This window comes from Lissotriton vulgaris, chromosome 5 (assembly GCF_964263255.1).
Source record: "Lissotriton vulgaris chromosome 5, aLisVul1.2, whole genome shotgun sequence".
Lineage (NCBI taxonomy): Eukaryota > Metazoa > Chordata > Amphibia > Caudata > Salamandridae > Lissotriton > Lissotriton vulgaris.
This window is the reverse complement of record NC_141693.1, coordinates 264,514,709-264,538,573: the sequence shown is the minus strand read 5'-3', so window position 1 is coordinate 264,538,573 and position 23,865 is coordinate 264,514,709. Positions and strand designations below refer to the sequence as shown.

The window sequence follows — 23,865 nt, the reverse complement described above, 5'->3', positions numbered from 1 at the left end:
GGCTGCTTCGGCGGTGTTTGCTGACACTCTTTAATTTAAAAAAACAAAACACAGGTAGGTTGTCTGCTAGGCACGTTAAAGGCAGACAGCCCATTGTCATTCTTTATGTGATAATCAGCAGCAAACAGAATGACAATGGGCCTGTCCACAGTCTGCTTGAGGTCGGGAAGGAGCTGCTGCCGCCTCTAGAGTTCAAAGAGAAGTGCGAGAGGCCCCAAGTGAGAGAACGTTTAAACTCCTGGGGCTTCTCACAGGGGAACTGCACAGCCTGCTGTAATTGTGAAAATTAAGGGGACCAAAGGCGTCCATAAAAGGAATGTTGAAGGCCTCCCTGCTGAGAACACATGGGCGTCCGCTACAGCAACGTGCGCTGCCTGAGTGATAATACCACATTGTCACTGGGCCTGCACCGGACGGACCGGCAATCCAGGCATGCCCGGTTCTATGATTCTTACTCAGGGAGGGCCACGAGCATCGATGGGTGGGCCACAAACATAGATGGATGCGCTACAAACATGAACGGGGAATGGACAGTGGTACAAAGTATTGCAAAGATCTGATATTTTAGGTACTTACATTGTCAACTTTTGACATTTTGAACACCATAAGTATCAAACATCGAGGGACCTACATTATTTTCCCTGCTTTGCTTCTGGCTTTTTGTTCATGGTGCCACACATCTCTTTGCACTTTTTCATGTTTAAAAACATGTACATTCCACTTTGCAGTTTGCAAAGCATTGAAGTTTACAAGTGTGGTGCAGTAAACCCTCCGACAACTTTGCGCACCCCTGCCTAATAAAATAATTCAGACTTTACAATTATTTATCCTCCCTTTCTAAGTACATAGGCAATAAAAACACAGTTAAAAACTGAGCTATGGTTTTTCCAAATGTGGAAAACCAATGCAACTCACCAGTTATGCTAACCAACGCACACACAATTCATGTTCCCCATCATGCTCAAAACCGTTTCTTAACTGGACCTGGGTCTTTCTCCCATCTCTTTTGAGGCCATCCAAGTTTTTACTGAGATATTGTTTTTTTTCCCTTCTAGCCTCTAGCTGTCATCCCTGTAGAGGTGATACTCCCAGTATTCACATCTCCCCCTTAATGGAAGAAGCAACAACATACTTAAAGTGCTAGTAGTGAGTTGTCTGCTTGTTTAGGAAGGCGCAACCCTTTCTGGTAGCCACAGTGCTGCTAACAAGTCAACGTCAGGGCAGACAGTGCCTTCCCAAAGGAGTCTCCGAGACTAAAAAAATACCCTGAAGGGAAAAACCTTTGATGGAAGCGGTGACTCCAGAATCCAGGCGACAGGACCTGAAAAGGAGGATAGTCAGCAAGGGGATGACAGACCTGGGAAGAAGAGGAGAATTGCAGAAGAAGGAACCCACAGGACCAAAATACCAAACTGGAGAAAAGTGTCACCAACAGAAGCGAATAGATATCAACAGGAGAATAGAGACACCAACAGGAGCGAAGAGTGTTGCAACGCAAGACAAATGAGAATTCCAACCCCTTATATATACACACAAGGACAGCAAGGAAGTGACACAACAGGAAAAGGAGAACCACCATCTTGGTTTAGGAAGAAAAAGGAAAAAGGTTAGAAAACCTCCATCTTGGAATGGTGAAGAAAAGACAGTACTCAAGGCACTCTGGGAACCAGACAGAGGAATTTTGGAAGGAAGGAACACGAAAAATAGCCCCTAACCATGACTGCAGGCAACTCATATTAAGGTCACGCTAAGATTCAGGTAAGTCTACAGCACTTGGTTTTCCCAGGCAGTCCCCCATCCAGGTACTAACCAGGCCCGACCCTGCTTAACTTCAGACGAGATCAGGTGCTTTTAGGGTGGTATGGCCGTTGCCTACAGTGGTGGTATGGCCGTTGCCTACAGTAGCGGTGTGCCCCAAGAGAAAAGAGAAGTGCTTCATGGCACGTTTGCACCCAGAAAAGAAACTGCAGGGTGCCGCACTGAGCTGCGCCATGCCCAGTGTCCAGAAATAGGTGCCACAGACAGAGTTACGGCCCGCAGCTGTGAGGCGGGAGGTGCACAGGTCATGACCCAGTCCACGGCATAACACCACATCTATTAGATTTTTAAAGTGCCTGTAGGTCTGTCCATATATCATACCAACTTTTCATTCTGTCTCCCTCCCTCTGTCTTTCTTTCATTCTACTAACCCATCCTTTATCATACTCTATCCCATTATCCATCTCTTTCATTATCCATCCCTCTTTTCCTCTCTCTCTCTTCCCGTTGTGACCCTGATTTTCCCATTTCAATTGCCCCTGCGCTATTTCCCTCACTCTCTCTTAGTCTATAATTGACCCCTCTTTCTCACTTGCCTCCCATATACACTCTATACTCCGTTCTATTTCTACCTCCCATGTCCTTAGTCCCAACTCTCTAAATTCCTACTGCTTCTTTGAGATTTACATCAGTTCTTTTTCCTGTATTGAAAATTCTCCTCTTCTTCAGTTATGTGTTCTTATGCCAACTACCTGCTCTATTACACCTTGTCATTTGCAGAAGACCCTTCTCTGTAGACATTAAATAGATTCCTGTCCCTCTGAGTGCTTTCAGTTCTGCGTGCTTCTAAAGGTTAGGAAAGTGGAAAGGCCTTGTTCAACCTTTAGTAGGCATTAGATCAAAAGAAAGTTTACTGTTGAGTGGTAAAGGAAAATCCACCTATTACTGGAGGAGTTGTTAGATACCGTGGAGACTCCACATGTGGCATTTCTTTTACAAAACTATCCTTTTCTTGAAGTGATAGTGTCATATTTCTTGGGTTCTACTCCTGATTTGGCACTTCCTCAATGTATCACCAACCTCTAAATCAAGCTGTAGGCTGCTGAAAGTTAGAACTAAGAAGTGTGTGTGAGGCCTTGATTCATCCTTTCCTTATTATTACTGACCAGGAAACTTCTAATAATCCTCTTCTGCATCCATCCTTTGCGTTGTCATTCACTATTCTTTTTACTCCCCTTGCCATCGCCCTTCTCCACTTTCGATTCCTACCCTATCTTTACCAATCTCTTGCTCTAACTTTCTCTCCACTTGGGGCTAGATGTAGGTAATATCATTTTACCGATTCCTAAATACCGAATTTTACCGATTCGGTATTTAGGAATCGATAAATATAATGTAGGTAATAAATCGATAAAATTTACCGATTCGGTAATATTTCTTATTACCGATTCGGTGATACCGATTCGGTAATAAGAAATACCTTTCTATTCACTCCTATGGGCCTGGAGGCCCATATGAATGAATGGGAAGCCATTCACTATTACCGATTCGGTATTTACCGAATCTGTAATAGCGGGAGCATATTCAAGGGTGGCAGGGTCTCACATTGACAGCCTGTTGCACCCCTGAATCGTGCATGTGTGCACATCTGGCGCACATACATGCCCGAAAAAAACAAATTATTGCTTTTTGAAAGGTATTCGGTATTTAAAGCAAAAATGCACTCACTTGAGTGCTACCTACATAGGTTTTAAGGATTCGGTAATTTACCGATTCCTTACAATAAGGAATTGGTATTTTACTGATTCCTTATTTCCAGCCTCTTACATTAGAAAGGGCTAAATACCGGTCGGTAAAGGGAAAATCAGTGATTTTCGGCCGTTACCGACCGGTATTTAGCTACCTACATCTGGCCCTTAGTCTGTTCTCACTTCACCTTTTACTTGGCTGTTTCCCTCTCTCATTTCCCCCTCTCCCACTCTCTCATTGTGCTTATCTATCATTATTTCCCTCCCCACTCGCCTCTTTTCCTACTTTCACTCATCAATCATTTCTCCCTCTTTCCTCTACCCCTCTCAGTTTGTCTCTACTCCCCACTCCGTCTCTTATTTTTCCTTTTGGCTCTGTTTCTCTCTTTATCTCTCCTCTGCTCTTACGCCTCCCTTTGTCTCAACATGGAGGGTTAATTACATTTTTCACTACAACATTGTCAAAATCGAATTTTCATTTTTTCCCATTTTTAGTCATATTGTTCTTTAAATGTAGTTTTTTCAGTCCTTAGTGTTTTTTCCGGAGTTTTTTCACTCTTAGATGTATACAGCACTCTCCCCATTGCACAAACGGATGGAATTTCATAAGAATGAAACTTTCAATTTCAATCTGGTCTGTCACTTCACAGTTTTTAAACTAAGAATGTTGGCACTAGCCCCACTCCCCAAACGCCCCCACCTGCGCCCGTAGCTTTTTATCCGATCGTTGTGGCCTGCTGTGAGGGACTAAAGCTCACATCCCCTGCCTAAGACTTGCTGATTGTGCTGCTCGAAAGCATCAGCAGCTCCCCAAGGACTCAACGTCATCTCCTGAGGCCTGGGATGGGGGGAGATGCGCCATGCTGTGCCTCCTCTGCCGGCCCATTTTCATTCTGCCCATGACAATGGGAACGGCTGACTCTGTGACCTGCTGAGAGTCACACTCGGGCTGTAAGCAGCCTTTCAGGTGTTGCCCCAGCAGGAAAGTCGGCCCAGGTATGTGGGCCCATCCTCTAGAACCGGGCCAGGATCCTTGGGGTGGGGAGAAGCGCCCCACTTTGCCCCCTCCCCCTTGCGGACGCCCATGCTTAGAGCCCTGCATCCCCATTCTGCCTATTGCTGGAAGAATTAACCCTTCCCCCCGAATTTTTTTCTTATAGGTCTGCTTAAATAGGTAGGTATTCAGCTCTCTCCTGAAGTTGAGAATTAAATGTTCCATACCTTAAATTCATTGGAAGTGAGTTCCAGGGGGATTCTTGCTCAATTAAGGCCTTCCACCTAATATCTTCAAGTGGATCAGACATATACACGATAAGTTTTGATGGGAAGACTTTAATCTTCCAGTTTGCAAACGTGAGACCAATAGTTAGGCCAAATATTTCGTGTTCTGCAATGAAGTGGTTTGTTGTCAAGAAAAAGGGATTTAAAATGTGATCTTTACTGATAGCAAGCTGAGAAACTTAAGAACAGTCATGGCATGGTTATGTTGTCTCAAGCGGGTGACAAGCTCTATGGTTCTCTACTACTTGTGAGTTTTTTCATCATTTGACCCACACCATTTGTCAGATATGATAGACTGTACACAAAGGTAGGCAATATTTAATGTGTTTCACAATATAATTAGAGAGCAGCCCACAGTAGAAACCAATCTAGTTAACAAAGATGATATTGTGTGTAAAAGTCCCATTACATTCCCCTCACTGGCTCGTTTAATATGTTTTGTATATTGTATGTGCTGTTATTCTGTGCCCCTTGGGCAATGCCAAATTGTAGTCCTACTTCTATTGTTGTGGAATGTCCCAGTTTTTGCTTTCCCAAATCTGGTCACCCTCTGTGAGATGCAGTTTATTAAAATAGCGGTGCTTGCTGTGTTGACCTTTACATAATTATCTCAGGTGATTTGATAAATGGCAACAACACGTACCTGCTAAATAAAAGAGAATGGGACACAGTAATAGAAATATGGTTAGTATGTATGCTAGTGTGTGCAAATACCCCGTCATTAAGTCCACAGTGCTGCCATCTTTCAGCAAAAAATTAAACTGTAATACAGGAAGCGGAAGTGCATGAGATGGGGCTAAGAAGAAGGCTCAAATAGAAACTGTGAATTAAATGGCCACTCGCCAGCATAATCAACATAAGGATTTTGGAAGTTGTGAGGTATTCTATGGACACCAATGTCTAACACCTTAACCACCCCGTCATGCCGCCAGCGTAACAGACTAATCGCTGAAGTGTGAAACACCATCTTCCTCATTGGAGTGTTCTCATTTCTGTCAAACAGAGGCTCCTACCCACTAGCATGGCACACGTGTAACTGTCTACTGAGACACCACACCCATCAGTTCTGTATGGGAGTGTTACCTGTAGAACTGTCAGGGGTGAGGAATTCCTATAGCCCGACACCCAGGCATATTGTTTGGGGTCAGGGACAACAAGTTTTCATGTTCATTTTGTCACTGGGACAAGTGACCCATTCCCCTGCTGCTCAAACCCTTTGGCTGCCAGATTACAGTACCACATTATGGATCAAGGAAGAACATTGTGTGCTGTTAAGGTAATATTTGTGTCCATATGTCAATGTTGTTCAAACATGTATTTATTATTCATCGATAGCCTTTATTATTAGGATGAGCGCGCAAAGGAAATTTTATAAGTTCAGACTGAACTACTGAAAGTGGTTCCAGGAAAAAAATGTGTACGCACTTTTGCAAAGTTTAACAACATGAGGCTACGTATAATGCTTCCAGGATGCTCTCTGATTAGATGCAAGTATATGGAAAAGCTTGAAAGCAAGGTTAATGATTCTTTGCTTTCAAAATAAGATTTTCATAAAAAAGATCAACTAGAAACAAAACGTTTTGATAAACTACTCTGAAATTGTAGGTACCATTTCTTTGAAGCATTATTTGGTAAAATGTGTTGCTGCATGATAGTATTTCCCCAAAAACATTCATAATCGCAAATCAATGTAACACGTTTCAACAAAATTATGGGAAACATGGCAATACACAAGCATTTGCAAAGCCAATAGGTAGGACATTGATGGTAAGTCTTTTGGTTTTGTCAATGTGTGTCTTGTTTTGACATGGTTTTTGTAAAATTGTATTATTGTGGGAGCTGCTGGGCCCTCATCACTATAACATTGGCAAAATTAAAAATCATTTTAGTCTAAAAAAAACACACATTACCACAGTAGTTACTGGCATTGAACAAAACTACTTTGCATGCTGATATGCTCCTTGTGAAAATGCAGAATGCTGTCACTCACAATGAAACCAGCCAGGGGACAGAGAGTGAGAGTGAGTGAGTCAGAGAGAGAGAGTGAGAGAGAGAAAGAAAGAGAGAGAGAATTATAATAAAGGCAACAAGTCTTGGTTAATGCCAGACCTGAATAGGTCCCCAATTCTTAAAGAAAGTCACAAAAGTGCAGCCATAGTTTAAGTCCTTGTATTGGTGCAGATTTACGGCCTTCATGAATTCACAAGAATTTACAGGAGTAGGTTAGGAATTCGTGCTCCTAGAAAATATTTGTGAACTGCACTTTAGCAAAAGTACAAGCATGTGTAGATTTGCTTATGCGAAAATCTGTTGAGCAGTAACAAGTTCACTTTCCCACCAACCACTTTTTTCCCCAAATCTGGAAGATTTACATCTGCCCTTGTCAGGAGTACATTTCCAGACTTTTTTGTATGACAAAATATTAGAAGCGAGCTGATGAAAACCCATAAAACATGCTAGTAGTTTTGTACAGACTGAAAAGGCCATTCAAACCATGGAGCACTATTGCTTACCGCTACCTCCAGCACCAGTATGCAGAAAGGCGGCAAATTAAGTGAATCACTAGTATTCAAACCCTACTATGGTATGAGCTCTAGCATAGTCAGAGAGCTTATTATCAGAGCTCTTATGTAAGGACATTTCTTCCATAATTTTCGATCTCACTACTTGGCACCAAAGGGACAAGTGGATTTTGTTACAGGAAAAGTAGATTTACGAAGCAACCTGTCCCATGGACAAGTAGATATTTTATTAAATACCACACCCCTGAGAAACTAGAAGTTTGGAGGGTTTAGAGATCGTGGTGCATTATGAGACCACGAGGAGCTTGAAGCACAATGCCAGAAAGTATGATGAGATTGAAGTACATAGTAGGAGCTATTTTTAGGCAAATAAACATAAAATAAGTGTGGATCTTTGGGCACATGGATGGTGCACTAGGCAGTGTAAGGTAACTTCTGAAATCGGAGGGAGTGGAGGCGTCTTAGGACAAATAGTCAGGATCTTGGGCATACTGATAAATAAGACGAGAAGCTTGGGGAGCCCACACATACAGTCAGTGAAACATGGCACACATGGTGTATGATGTTTATGGCATGCAGAGCGAGTGCAAGGAATCTATAGAGAGTGACAGGATGAGTATCTTAGGCAATGTGAAGACTTGTTTCACTTGCAGAGACAGTCAGAGGAGCTTGAATCACTTTGGCAGATACTTTTAGGAGTTTTGCTCACATTCACAGAGTATATGAGAAGCTTGGGATAACACTGAGGGGAGATCTGGACTGGGTGGAAAGACATACTGTATTGGGACCTTGGGGAACATAGACACATTCCGAGGGACTTGGGACACATGCACAACCATTGTGGAATAAAGCTTTCATCATCCTAAATGTATATACAGTCAAGGACCCCAATGCCCAAGCGTGTAGCAGTGTCTTGCCAACTCAGAGTGGGGTATTTAAACACATTCTGCTACTTATTGTACCTGTACCCTTTTGTGATGTACAACACAGCAACAGCATCACTAGTTGTTAGCAGCGCATATAAAAAGTAAACAACAGCAACAATTGCCACAACTCTACACCACTTTTCGTGACCCAACTTCCCTATCAGGGAACACTTAAAGAGATGATTCTGGTCACACAACCACTAGATACACAAGAAACTACTCCTCTATTAGGGCACTCAAGGGCAGATGCGTCCGTCAACTACCCAGCCCAAAATAAATCTGCAGGCCAATTGACAAGGGTGCAAAACGAGTAGATACTTAAACAACCTGGCACTGCCCATCGGACTGGACTTCCAAACCCACAACATTTGACACATTCACACAACAAAAAAATCCTTATCCTACCAACCACACATCTGCATAATCCTACTCAGTCTCCGGCCTTTGACGGAAACCTGAGGATTGCTTTAAAAATCTTCCAAGAACTAAAGCATGTGCTGCGATACCATAGTAATGGCCGACAGTGCACTGCGTACCTACCAAACAGCAGTAACAATACAACTCATGAGGCTGTGACACTCTCCATATATTTCAAAAATTGACCAGAGGGATTGCTTTGTGATGATCTGGAGAGAGGTAATTTTGTGCCTGCAATCGCCTTCATGCAAAGGTGTGGAATATTACTTGGTAACACTAAAATATTCAAAAAAGAGTGTATTACGTCGGTCTCAGCTGTTTTTGTTAACCATCCTCATGACATGTCAAATTACTTACAAAATTCTGGAATACAAAAATATTTCTGTATCATATAAAATATACATTCAAATCCACCTCTTTCATTTAAAAGCTGTGCGATGCATTTCTATACACATACAGCCGCCATTTCATACTTTCAAACTTAGGTGCACCTATCCTATAATTGTTTATCTTCCTACAGAACATGATATGTGCTGATATTCGAGATTGTTAATCATTAGTGGTCACTTGTTCAGTTATCCCTACACCTACATCACAGCACCTTCTAAATATGTAGATGCAACGTTTAGGCTACAAATTTACGATTAACTTAAAAAACACTGACTGAGTGCATACTCCAAATGAAATGCTGTCAGTGAAGTAACACAAATGTACATGAGAAACCCAGCGCATGATCATATGTGTAAGAAGTGGGCAGGTAATAACAGATTCAAGACAACCGGTAGCGTTAAATGAGACAACCCGTCAACCTAGCTCAGACCCTGGCCGAAAGGATAGAGGTGGTGTCTCCAGTCCGTTGGGCCAAGGAGAAATTTAATATTTCAGTGATTGTATAAAGCAATTTACGCCAAAAATATCATTTGAACTTAAGAAGGTCTGGTGAGATGGAGCCAGTATGTATTTCATGGCTAGGAAGGGTTATGTTACTCAAATGGATGCTGTACCCTGCTTACTATAGTTGTTTCAGGATTTACCAGTAGCAATACCCGGTTGGAATATCTACCTCTTAAAATCCATGTATGATGCTTTTATATGAGAAGGTAAGAATAAGAGGGTCTAGAGAAAGGTGCTGAGAGCACACAGGCAATAAGGGAGCAGGGTCTCCCCAATACGCTAGCCAAGCGGTCCAAATAAGAGAATTGTTCGAACAGATACTGAGGGAAAGTGAGAAGCTCGTGATGCGTATGGAAGCTGCACTGATGGGTAGGTGATGGGTAGGTGGCTATTGGATTTAATCTGGCTTTCCAAAAATTGTAAACCAGAAGAAGCATATAACTAACTTGTCACATGCCCAACTCTAGAGGCTTGGAATGTGGCTACAAAGACCCACAAGTGACCACATTTCCTTCACCCTACTATTCAATAACCCAGAGTTTACACCAGCTGTTGAAAAAGATCTGTTATGGAATTGGAACTAAGGGGAATCTTCATGAGGGATCTGTTCATTCTTTCTTGAAAGATATGGGTATAAAATCTACTTGGCCCTGTATGAGCGGATGGAAGAAAATTGTTGGGCACAAACGTTGACACACCTTGTTGGTAGGGGGTATGGAAGGACATCCCAAAGTTGGTATGAAGCGTAAAGAATACACAGAGAGTGTACAAACTACTGTTCGACTGGTACCAAAGTCAAACAAGTTGAAACATATGTACACTAGTATGAATAGTATGTTTTGGAGAGTGCATGCGATGCAGTTTAACAAATTGCATATCTGGCGGTGGGGTCTAGTGATACAGATATGGTGGAAAGAGGTGCAGAGCCACAGAAGGTTGACTTTGGGTTACCCAAGTCCACATGATCCACCCATAGTGACTTTGGATTTGAAACTGACCACACAGGCATGACAAGGGATGAATGGATGTTGATGATGTAAATAACACTAGAGGATAAACAGCTGATAACAATTTATTGGAATCCAACACTCTCCCTCGAGTCTGATCAGGGAGATTATAGTTAGTGATGTCCATGCAGCTGTTAACATGGAACCAGCAGTGCAAGGGTATGAAGTATAAAAATATATGATGGTCGCTGATGAACTATTTGAAAGGTGGGTCCCATATACTGTCTTGCCTATGATTCTGCGGTCATTCTATTTGCTGTGGCTGTTATAATAAATAGTACAGCAAGGGACTCTCTGCTTACATTTCTATATCTTCGGAACAGCCTTTACACGCCAACACTTACTCAATGCCATTGTGGATTTTCGCTTTGAGGATCTCTACTCAGATGGATAGAGAGGCTTCCTACTGTAATTGACACTGTGGCCAGTCAAGCGCATTGTATATCTTTGTATCACCAAGAATGTTGTTTTGTATTCTGTCAAAATTCAATTTAATGTCTTTAAAAAGATGATAGTGTGTCAGCTCCACCTGGTAGGAGAGCTGCAGGCCAAAGATCTGATCTGCTTTGTGACATTTGTATACATGTAGAAATGACCCCTACTAGACGCAGGGATTTAGTCATGCCTCACATACATGTTACTAAGAAACTGTGATGATATAGAGCCTTCTGGAACTTTGCAACTGATCTTTCTGGGCTCTGTGCCTAGGATTAAATCCACTGACTGACTCCTCGGTTAAGAAAGATTTGAGTCACAGCAGCAAAAACTGGAAAACCCTGCTTCTTCCTATCCAGACCCAGTATGGTATGGTTGATGGTCTTGAAGGTGATCGTAGATCTGCGGGCGGAATATGAGATGATCACAGAATAAAAGTAAGCAGTTGAGGCTACCACTGGCGCAAGGAGGTACAAGCCAGGTTTTTCCAGGTGTACCTTGATGGACAAGCGATCACAACTGTAAAGAGCAGGTCATATGATCAAAAGTTTAAGGAGGGTTTAAGTCAGTTGATTATAGCTGAAGAAGGAACTTCTTTTGTAAGGAAGAGGGTGGTAGGTGATTACAGAAATTACGATGATTCAATGAAGTGATAAGTGGTGTAGGATGTAGTTAGGCCATCAAGTGTTTGAACGAGGAGAGCGCTCTATGTATAGTCAGTCATTTGAAGTTTGCCCACCATACGATTCATGTTAGACGGTACTTGAGATGCCCAAGACGATTGGTACTGAGCTTATTCGGATGCTGCAGAGCATCCCCTATGTCTGCGGCGTAAGGTAAGATTGAGTGAACTAATAGCAAAACGTACTGACATCTCAAAGATGTCCGGAAGATTAGAAAGAGAACCTTGGAGTCTGTGCAGTTCATAAGAGAACAAAACACACAATCAGTCCAGTGAGATATATCTGCACCAACACAAATCAGAGATGCACACACGAATCCACAGAGACAAACACCAACAGAAACATTCACAAGTAACGATATGCAACCCAGCTCCTCTACAGCTAAACAGAAGCAAAGGCCAACTACAGACTCGCTACAGCACAAACACCCACAGAAAGATGAACAATAACAAACAGTCTGGAAGCAAGCATGAAACCCACGACTTTATCTCCAGCACAAGTTCAGCTGCCAACTGATAGATGAAAAATGGCTTACCCCGATTGCAAAACCATGTTAGCAGTCCTAATGGCAGATAATTACTCTATCATGATAGAACACAGACGGAAGCAGAGAAAAAGCGTCTTCAAGCCATATCTTCATCTCAGCAAATGCTCACATAAAGATCACTGTTTTTCGTTGCTAGTACTCACAGGCTGTTCTGCTTCTTTGAATGAGGCTGATGAACGCGGTATTGAATTTCCATAGCACCAAACCGTCATAGGCACCACTGTTTCTTTGGAAAGCAAACTGCTTCTCATAAGGCACACTCGAAGGGGAACATAGCATTAGGCCTCAGCATAGGGTCTGGGCTGCAGATCCTTCCCTGGGCTACAGGCCAATCGCAAAGGGCTGGGTAAGGGCAAGGGTTGTCCAAATGGACCCTCTGTCTCCTATCCTCCACACCCCATAGTCTGGTCAACAGCAAAGGGCCTGGGGATTGCTGGAGATCGTAGGTACCACTCGGAAAGAAAATCAAAATAGATTCCTAGGCTGCCACAGTCATGCACAGAACATAAACTCCATGCTCATCCCTCTGCACATACAGATGGCAATCATATCTGTGCCATGCGTGTCCACAAGGATGGAGCACAGAACCCAGATACAGGGGACTGATAGACCACTTCAAAACAGGAGAAGCTAGTAGGTAACTCCACCTAGTAGGTGACAGGTAATGGCCGGTTTTGCCACAGTGATGCTAAGTTTGCCCATATTATGCTTGCGTCTTAATTTTTGGTACACAGCACGACATACACCAAGACAAATGATGACCTGCACAAACACATACCAGATATATTACACATATCAGATATATTACACATATCAGATATATTACACATATCAGATATATTACTCACCCACATAGACGCAGACCATCGGTGACGCAAATGCAAATCAATTTAAAGACTACCTACCTACCTACACAAAGAGACACACACGCCAAAACCTCTACATACTCACACTACTGTAGTCACTTTGAGACATACTGATACAAGATCACACATTAGTAACTGCATAATTCACACTATTAACCACTCACCTACATATGCTTACTACCACAGTCCCGCTTACCTACAAACTTTCAGAGATTTGCACAAAGACCCAATGCTCTACTGATGTGCAGTAACACTGCTAAAAGTTCCTCAACTTACCCTGAAAAAATAGACGCTCAGGCCTCCCCAAAAAGTAAGTTAAAAACGTTTCTATTTCAGCAACCTTAACCTTGCCTCTGTTAATAACTGTGGTCTAATATGCTTTACACTAATACAACCAATCACATAGCGTCCTGAGATACTTTTGGTGTTGAAAGGGAGATTTAGTGTATCACCCATAGGAGATACACCCAACACAGACACAACCACAACAATATATACCTAAAAACCTACAACCATGCCTCAATGCCTGTAAATAGATACACCCACCAGAGACTCATCAGCATACAGGCAACCCCACCCGCTTGCAAACACAGCTGCATACCTTCACACAGACACACATGTCCTACAAACCTACACTGTTGCACAAAATACACCCCCTCATATACATGAACATAAATACATCCACATATATACCCCAGCACAAGCACGCCACAGACACAATCTGCACAGTCAAACCTATATACCACAGGCAGAAACACCCTTGCACTCTTTATGAACAGATATAAACCACTGCATCCAAGCACATGAACAGCTCTAAAGGCATAGCCACACACACCTTAACAATGCCAAGTTCCCACACATACAAGTAGAACGGTAGCAGGCAGACAAATCAGGATTTCACAAGCCAGTCTCCAAGAAGAGTGGATTGGAAGGAGGAACCACAGAGATGTGACTGTAGTTTTATAACTCTATATGACCTTAGAGAGTGCCAGCTGGAGTATGCTGATGGTGCTGTGGCAAGGTTGTATGCATGACCAGGTGATGCACAGGTGGTGGCATCGAAAAGTTGATATTTGGAACCTTGAAGGTGTTGAGCTGCAGAGGAGTAGACACAAGGACCCGCTCCTACACACTTTTGGCGCATAGTGCGTTTGCTACTGCGGGTGACACTGTACGCATTGTCCGAGTTGTAAGTAGCAAAGGACTGCTGATGTTTGTTCAGGTTTAAGGGAGCACGCTCCCAAAAGCAGTATTGCCATAGGCATTCTGCTTGGTCTTGAGAGAGTGCAATGCACTGGCTGTTTAGGTCTGACATTACTCCAGACCTTTTGATTTTACTACCATTGTATATGTATTATATACTAACCCACAGGTAGTACTTGAAATGGAAAAAGAGAAGTGCAGGTACTCTGTTCCAGAGTATCTGCTCGTTTCTGAGAAGTGGCGGGCATCTCCAATTAAAAGTATTACGCTTCTCTTGAGAAGTACAGGTACTCTCCCTCTCAAAATAAAAAGTGCCAGTACTTCGTACAGGACAGTACCAGCCCATTTAATGCACCGCCCACAGGGGTTTTCAGTCCGCCCTCTTTACCCACTACAGTGTACTGCATGGGGCCTTGGCTAACTTCATTGTGAGTGAAGGCGTGCTACTCTTTAACAAAGAGCATATCAACGCACAAAGTAGTTCTCTTCACTGTACTGGACTAATATGTGTGTTTTTTAAGACCACAAATATTTTTGCTTTAACTATTTTTTTTCATATTGGCGAGGTCACTTGCCTAAAAAATAGTTGAACATAAACAAAAGAAGCATTTACTAAGCCAAAAGGCTGACAAGACAGACAACACCAACCCTATTGTATTTCCCAATGCTTGTTTTTCTAGCAGTGCTTGTCCAAATGCTAAATCAAAAGGCCTGCACCAGTTGAGTGCCTTGTAAGGATATTTTCAAAACGTAATGAAGGATATTGACTGCGACATTTACATGTAAAAAGGTATATGGCTTCTTAGAGGTCATCAGTGTCCGGAAGGGTCATCTTCTGATAGGCATAGAATGTGTGGTGAGTGGGGGGGCGTGGTTTGGACGCTGGAGGACATGGCGGCTTGAGCCCTTCTCTCCTCTCGTGGTGCAGAGTTTTGGAATATTCCGGCGATCTTCTGCAACTTCCAACCGCTTCTGGCAATGACATGAAGCAGCGGAATACATGGGGAACACATCGCTGATAGCTTGAGTGTTCGGGAGTGACGTTGAGCCCTATTTCAAGGACCGCATGCTGTGGCCGCACTGAAGCCTGCGCGGGGCCCTACCCGCCTACCTGGTTCACCGGTTACCCGACCCTGCCTTCCCCGAGCGGCCTGCTTAGCTGCGGGGATTTTTCGTCCCTTTATGCTGTGCCGGTCCGGTACAGGCTCCTGGAGGCCTGCAGACTGAAATCAAGCAACGAGGACGGGGACGAGCTGACTCGCAATAACCCCAGGTACCACGCGCGTCTATCACGCAAAATGGCGGCCACCCGAAAATGCATCGGCCCACTGCTACTAAGCCTGCATGATACGCTTGCATAGCGATCTAGAGTTAGCGGATGGCCCTCCTTATGCTCACGGTCCCTGCTGCAGCCTTGCATCGCTCAATTGCCACCTTTTGTGCCTCACCAATGATCATCTATGCCTTAGTCTCAGTATGTGCCCAGCCTTTCACGAACTTGACTCTTCACGATGCAAGCCCTTCTCTGCCATAAATGTATTGTGACCTGCTTGCCTGGTACCCACGTGATGAGCTGCTGCTCGGCCTTTTTCAACAACGAAAGTGAGCTCAGCACCATTGTCCAGCCTTGCCTGACCATAAGATGGCCGACGTTTGTGACACTCCTTGCAAGTAGTGTCTGCTGTTTGATCTGAGGTTGGCTGCCTTTGTTCTTTTCTTTTGGGATGAGCACAGTGTTAACGGCTTTTGGTGATCTTCGGCCTCGATTCACCCTCTGTTGCCTACGGTCCTCGATCAGCCTCCAAGTGTCTGGGTACTAGCTACTGAATATTAGCTACAGGCCACACGACTGTTACCTACGACCCTCGACCAACTTAGAAGTGTCTGGGTACTAGATACTATATATTAACTGCAGGTCATATCAGGACCTAGCGCTGGCAATATACCGCTGGTCGTATTCGTTTTGCTGTATCAGTGCCACGGACCACAGGCTAATTGTACCCATCAACACAGACCTCACGCACCCAAGGTGTATCACCACATCGTGACGAGTCTTTCCTCTCTTCCCAGTCAGGATTAAAGGCCAACATGGGGGACAAGGAGACAACAAAAAACCTCAAACGCTTAAAGGCTGAACCACCGATCCCGGTATCGCCCATCAAAGGCAAGAAGGAAGTCAGCTAAGCCATGGACATCATACTAAGTAGATTGGAAGAAGTAAGAGACCTAGCGAAATCTACAAAGGAAGAAGTTGTGGCCATTAGACAAGATATCAGAGACACAAACTCTAGACTCACCGAAACCGAATCAAGAATTAGCCGTCTCGAAGACATAGAAACCAAGACCTGTGATGCTCTCAAACGCCTCACTATCACCTCAGAACAGACAACGAGGAGACTCGCCGAATTGGAAGATAGGAATCGGAGAGGAAACCTTAGAATATTTGGTATTCCGGAAGGTTCAGAGGAGGACCACGGATCATGTGTCGCCTTTTGGCAAACATGGTTTGCGCAAGCAACCAATCTCACCTTCACCTAACCTCTGGAATTTGACAGGGCGTGCAGAGTTCCAGGCAGAATAACAAAAAAACAAAAAGGCCCAAGACCCATCATCTGCAAGCCCCTACGATTTCAACATGTGGAGCAAATACTGTCCTTTGTCCGTAAGAATAACCATGTACTGTGGAAAGCAAACAAGATATATATTTCACAGGACTTCTGTAAAGAAACTGTTGACGTGAGGAAGGCCTTCCTCGCGATGCGTCCGCAGCTAAGATCATTGGGTCACCAATTCGGGTTTGTGGGTCCAACTAAGTTCCGGGTGACCATACAAGGAGTATCCCACATTTTCTCAGATCCACAAAAACTCAAAAGACTCCTACACGGGTCAGAGGAATCATCCATGGACACAACGTCGAATGAAGCAGCCGGGGCATCTGCCTCTGGATATAAATGGGTATCCTTTACTGGTGTTGCCGATCTCTTACGCTGTGTGATATTCCCCACGGTTTTAATGTATGCTACTTGCTGCCATTGATAGCTTATGTTTATGCCTAACGTACCTACCACATTGCTTTCGCTTATCTAGTTACTCTGATATGGTATACGGTTGGTAGCTATCTTATTGCTGCTTGCTTGCAGTCATCGAGCATTTGTTATTACGTTATACACGTTATACACGTTTTCAAAGACTCAATATGTATGCTATACATGGAATGTTGGTGCGTAGCCTGCACCCTGTGCTCACCATATATGAAAATTATTGGTCACATCACTAGCCTATCCACCGACAGGTATTATCTTACTATCTGTTAATCAACTGGGCTAAAGGGTTACAATGAGATTGGAGGTATGCTGCCGCTAATTCTTATTCACTGATAATAGTTGTTGCCAAATGGTAGTTGCTGTTATTCCTAGAAGTTCAAAAATTGATTTAGTTCCCAATATTTGAAATGTTGCGTCGGTTGCCACGGAGGTAATGGCGCTGTTGTTGTTTTCTCCTAGTCACCATGCCCTACATCTATGTTTGGGGAGGGGTGGGTGGGTTGGGGTCGGGGTGGGGGGAGCGGGAGGGGGAAGGGGTGTGGTAAGGGTTTGTCTTTTTTCTTCTTTTTGATTTTTGCCATTATTTTCACGATTATTTTTGTTTTTATTCATGCATGTGCACATGAATCCTTCAGGTGTTGCATACCGTCGCCAGAGCCCACACATTACCAATACTTTGGTGATACTGTTGATTTTCCTGCAATCAGTACTATCCCCATGACAACTGTTGTCCAGTTGAGGCAGCTCAGATTGATGCTTAACACGTTCCCACGTTGTTTACACATAGGTTCTCCAATACAACACTATGACATTTGTCCAGACGCATGGCTTCCTCTCTGATTACTGATCTTGCTCTATGCTCTCATGCCATTGTTCACAATTGATACACCCGTGGGGGTAATGGCCGTAGGCACCTTGAAAATTCTGTCCCTCAATTTGAAAGGTCTTAATCAACCCGTCAAGCGCCAGAAAATCCTAGAGTACTTACGCAGGCAGAAATGTGATATTGTTTTACTACAAGAGACCAAACGGACAAGACCTAGCACACATGCTCTTTCATTGCCCCCCGCTAGGAAGCTTTTGGAACAGAATTTTTGACTGTATAGAACATATTCTAAGGATTAAACCTACAAGAGAGTTTGTATATGTTTTATTGGGCGCTATTGAACCAAATCTGGCCAACGACAATGACCGTCATCTGTTGGACTTACTTCTTACTCTGGCCTGTAAATGGAAGAACGCTGCTGAAGTATCCTTTAAAATGTGGCAAGAATGGGTTTCTTGCATCAGGGGAGCGGATAACCAAGTTTACACTCCTCCCCTTGGCGTGTCTCCAATAAGAAGCTTTGGAAATCTCTTGATGCCTCTTCCTTTTCCTTTGACCCCCCGTAGGTCTGTCTGGAATGACTGGCTCTCTGGTGATATATGGAGATGCCTAAGCCTACTGGCACTTATTAACACCTTTAACGCCACTAACTACTGGTTGAATGTGTGGCTCTGCTTTAGGACGATCTTGCTTTCTGTATGCCACTTCTCACTAATGTAACATCTGAGGTTTGAGCGCCGCTTCGGCGTACAATATGCAATATTCCCGTATTCCGTATTCTGTATTTTATATTTCGTTTTTTGTATTTTGTATTTTGTATTTGTATTTGTATTTTGTATTGTGTATTTCTGCATTCTGAGATTGGCAGTCATCATTTTGTAATATGTATTTTGTAATTTATCTAGTTTGTATCATATTCATGCATGTGCTCCCTTTGCAATTGATGTATGTATACATTCATGTCATTCTCTGATTTCACGAATGCCATTCCTTTTGGATTTTCTTTATTTTTGTTTTCCTAATAAAAATGATTTGAATTCAAACAAAAGAATGTGTCGTGAGTGGCAGCTGATGGAGCAAGAGAGGGCATCAGCGGTGGCAGTCATGGTATCGCCCCTTTGGTGATTTCACCATATTTATTGTATGTTGGCTCCTTCTTCCTCCCCCTCTCTCCCACGAACTCTTGCAACATGATGTTTTTACTTTACTTTGCTATGCTCTTGTAACTGATGTAACTTCTAAAGCAATAATCCTAAATGTAAAGCGCTCTGATACCCACTGGGGTCTGGTTCGCGCTATATAAAACATTAACCAAATAAACAAACAAACAAATAAACATGTTGTTGGATGGAAATTAGAGAGAGTACATGTAGATGTCGCCCTACTATCTGCAACCCTATACTACTGCACAGACCATAGGGCCGCAGACACAGTGACACCATACTCTATGCCTACAGACATATCCTCGAGACCACATTGCCACAGTCGTGCAACCACACATTTACGCAAGATGTAAACACACGGGCAAAAAGACAGACACTTGTGCACATTTTCGTCTAAGCAAAAGTTGTGCTGCCACTCTCCCTAGGGCCCACTTCACTCTTGCCCAGGAATGCGCATCACAAACCTCCGGTGTAGATAAAAGGGAAAAGGAAGACTGACAGCTGACGAGCACCATCACCCACCCTCGCCTCCAACAGACAACAAGGGGAGAAAGTAGCAAAAACAGGAAAATCCCAAACTGATGTCTAGGAAACCGAGAAAGACAACATCTTTTTATTTTGTGTTTTTTTCTCGGTAATTATACTAAAGATGAAAAAGTCATAATAAACATCTCGCAGTCCCACCTGCTAACTGTAATTATAATAGACTCAACAATAAATGGTAAAGCAGCACAGAGCAGCATCTTGGCAGTTCTCTGGGGTATGTGGATTAGCTCGAAAAGCCTGAATGATTAAAATACACTAATTAAAATTTTGCGTTCCTTGGTAACTCGTCTGCCTGGGCCCCTGGTGTTGGCAAAATGGGAATTAACGTGACAAAAGCAGCACAGAGGGCTTTTGTTTTAAATATTTTTAAAAGGGGGATAGAGGACGGGCAGGATGGCGAAGCTTGGGACGGGGTCCGCCCCGTGCAGGGCGTGTTTGGGGGGCAGTGTTGACAAATATATCCCAAGTGGCTGTGGGCGGCGGCGTGATATGGCGGAACGGCTCCAGCTGGGGAACTTCGAGGGCCGCCCCTCCGGCCGGGTGCATTCCTCCATGCACGTTTTATGCACTTTTTAAAGAAAACACGACTTCTGATACACAAGAGCTTCTACCTCACTGCAGCTACACAAAAGAAATTCAACACTTTTGGGTTGCCCTTAGCAACCTAATTGCATCAGTCCATTGCACACAGGAGCCAAACTAACTGAATTTTCATGAAAAGGCAGCAGTAATTTACGGCATCACAAAATTAGTTGCCGTGGCGACGGGTTAATTACATCTCAAATTAACAATGCAAGTGTGGTGAAATTAAATATAAATCATATTTTCTGCATATATTATAGGGGTTGATTAGACCGGGGCTCAGGAGAGGGAAAGGTTGGGCCGCTACGGGCCTACCCTGGATTCTGACTCAACACGAGTGTCTGAGTGACACTGGTGGAGTCTGGGGGGACTGACAGACGGGGGGAGGGGGGCTCGGAGGGGAGGGAGGCTTCACTTCTCTTCCTGCACCAGCAGCATGCTACCTGCCCTTCTGGAAGAAGCGCTGAGGAAGGGTTCGGAAGTGGGCGACTTGAGGAGTTCACAGCCTTCTAAAGAAGACACTGCTGATGCCAAGACGCCCAAGACCGTCGCAAGGACAGTAAGTTCCACAAACACCTTCTACCTTTCACAACTGATGAATAGTAATGTTATGGCAAAGGGGACGTTCAGTGAAAGAGATGCAACGCCCTCCAGAAAGCCAAGGACAGTTAAGATTGCCATTCAGCTCCATATTGCGGGATTGCCTTTTTCCAGAACTAGGATTCTCTGTTCTAGATCATTTTAATCATGTGTATCAGTCCAAATGGTTGAATGGAAGCAACAATTCACTGCGACTTCCAGAACCGGTTATGACGTCAAAGCAAAACCCTGGAATGGGAGCATGGTGTTCTGATGACATGGAGCGAGGCAGCAAACCTAGGGTCAGCTATACAAAGACCCACACATACACATTAATATATGCTTTCATCTGAGTAAAGGCCACAGGAGTGTCACTAGCCCTTCCATTAGCCCATGGGGTGCAAACAAAAAATATGGTGCAGCATAGTCTTACAATGTAACAGATACCTGTGCAGCTCACTGTCAAAGGGCCTACCTGCCTTTTATGCATGAACATAGCATTCAGCCTGTGCTGGTTCTGAGTCATCTTTCGCATCCTGGACAGCATGAATCTGGACCGGAAGAGTAAAAAAGGGCAGGGGTCATCATCAATAAATTCTTCCATGTATTGTCTTTGATACTTCTTGAACCAGGACAAATTTTGCATTATCACTGCCCGGTGTTCATCAAGGTCTCATTGGAACTTTACCATTTGGATCTTTCCTCCAGGCTGATAGTCTTGCACGAGTATACTATCTCCCTTCTGAATGTCTGAAATACATGCAACTCTCCAAGCTCTCACCTTTTCACTGTTTTTTTTAGAGATTTAAAGCAAGTAGATAATAGGCATGATGGGTAAGAATCTTGCACAATTTGGGTCGACTCACAAGAGCGTCAACTCAAATGGCTGTTTTCATCTTGGTGAAGGTGAGGGCTCTAGACCACTACTTTCTAAGAAATGGGAATCAAGCTAAATCCAGACTAGTTAATTACCAGCTATTCAGCATTTCAAGTGACTTTCTTAAGAGCTAGAATTCATCTGCCTTCACTTTATACCTGTGAGAAGGTGCAGCGCCTTCTTAAAGGTCCCCCTTCTTTAACGAATAAACATAAAATCAATGATAGTTTCAGACCATATCCGAGAAAGGATCCAAAGTCCTTACACCGCATGTCAATGAGCAAAATTAGGCACAGGACAAAGTCTCAGGCGTTAAAGGCATCTTCTTCTTCTTCAAAATTATCTGGCTTCCTTCTGGTGTAGAGCAAACCTCATTCCCTCTTCAAAGGCTGTGCCTCAGTGTCTGGTATGAACTGTGCTTTACCCCTTTATGAAAGTCTGAAGTTGCAACCTCCAGGATCACCAAAAGTACTCACTAGAACTTCTTCCAATGCCTTGATACTTTGACTCTGGCAGGAGTAAAATAGAACTTTGATTTCCCATTTCAAATACTGTCATCTTATCTCCAACCCCATCCCAGATGTATGGCACCGAGTTTGCTCGCTTGCAAATGCTTTGCCTCATCTTCAGGAGTGTAACGGAGCTCCTTCTGTCTTATTCTCCCTTCTTCCCGATACTAAATCCCTCATTGTTTGTGGGTTTATCCCTTCTCTCCAATGCCGTGACCCCTTCACCCCTGTAGGGAAGTACCTGTAAAATGTTCTCTTTCCACTCAGTTATTACCTCCGGTAAAGGACAGTGTATTGTTTCTTTTCCATACACTGGGGTAGAAGAGGTGGAACAGAGCTCCATGTTTTTTCCTAACTCTGACTTCTCAATAGGAGTGAATAGAGCAAGCCTCTCATTTGTTCAATCTCTCATTGCGCGAATGGTGCCTCTCCCTTCTTTCGACACTGTGATCCCCGCCAGGCGTGCTAAAGACCTCTTCCCCCTCTCAATCTCTGTACCATTTCTCATATGTGAAATACTGCCCTAATACCCACCCCATGGCAATGAAACCTCTCTAATTTTGTAAATGTTGCAATCTGAATTGAGAGCGGGGCAGCATATTTTCCCTCTCTTGATGATGCCTTCTCAAGCATTTCACGGTTACTTCAGTGCTTCTCCACTCCCGCATCCCTGCCTGCCAAGTATGGAGTAGGATCCTAAAACACTTTTATAAAAGAAGAATTATTTGTTCATCGATTGGCATTGGCCTATTTGCTGACAGTGTTCAATCTCAAGACTACAAAATACCTGCCACCAACTGTGTTAGGAAACAGGGCCACATTTCATGACTTTATCCTTAAAAGGCACAGCAGTGACCACATGTGAATATAAAGAGAATACCAAGCTACAAAGCCACTTGTGCACGTCTGCAAAATATGTTCATGCATAACATGCTATACTATGTGTATTTGTATAGCGCACAACTCACCCGGGAAGGTATCCTAGTGCTGAAGCAGGATGGAATCCTGGCAAAATGTATGGGCTTTATCAGCATCATTGTTGAAGTTAGTAAGAAGAGTATGTTAAATGTCAGATTAAAGTAAAATGAATCCATTAAAAACAGAACATTATTCTGGGATACTTGTCATCATTAGGAATTTGTAGGCCCTTCCAGAATCACAATTCAAAATAAATAGCACAGATAAAGAAAGGGACGCCATTCTGCACATCTTTGCAAAAAGAAAAAAAGGTTCCTAAATCTAATGGTTAAAGATAATTCACCCTAGAATTTCTAATAGTTTGATAAACACTATAAATGCAATGGAAAGAGCTTATCTAAAGTTTTATTTTTAGTTTATTAAAATGTGATTTGGAGGTTCATGCAGCCTTCATTTGTCCACCAATATAAGATATTATCAATATGTAATTGAGGTAGGGTACTCACTCAGAGACACATAAAGTGAGAAACCAAT

The 23,865-nt window shown here is 43.3% G+C and overlaps 1 pseudogene; it reads right to left on the bottom strand.

Moving 5' to 3' along the window:
* Positions 1 to 1,761: 1,761 nt before the first annotated feature.
* LOC147710654 (5S ribosomal RNA) lies at positions 1,762 to 1,873 on the bottom strand (annotated as a pseudogene).
* Between the last annotated feature and the right edge of the window lie 21,992 nt (positions 1,874 to 23,865).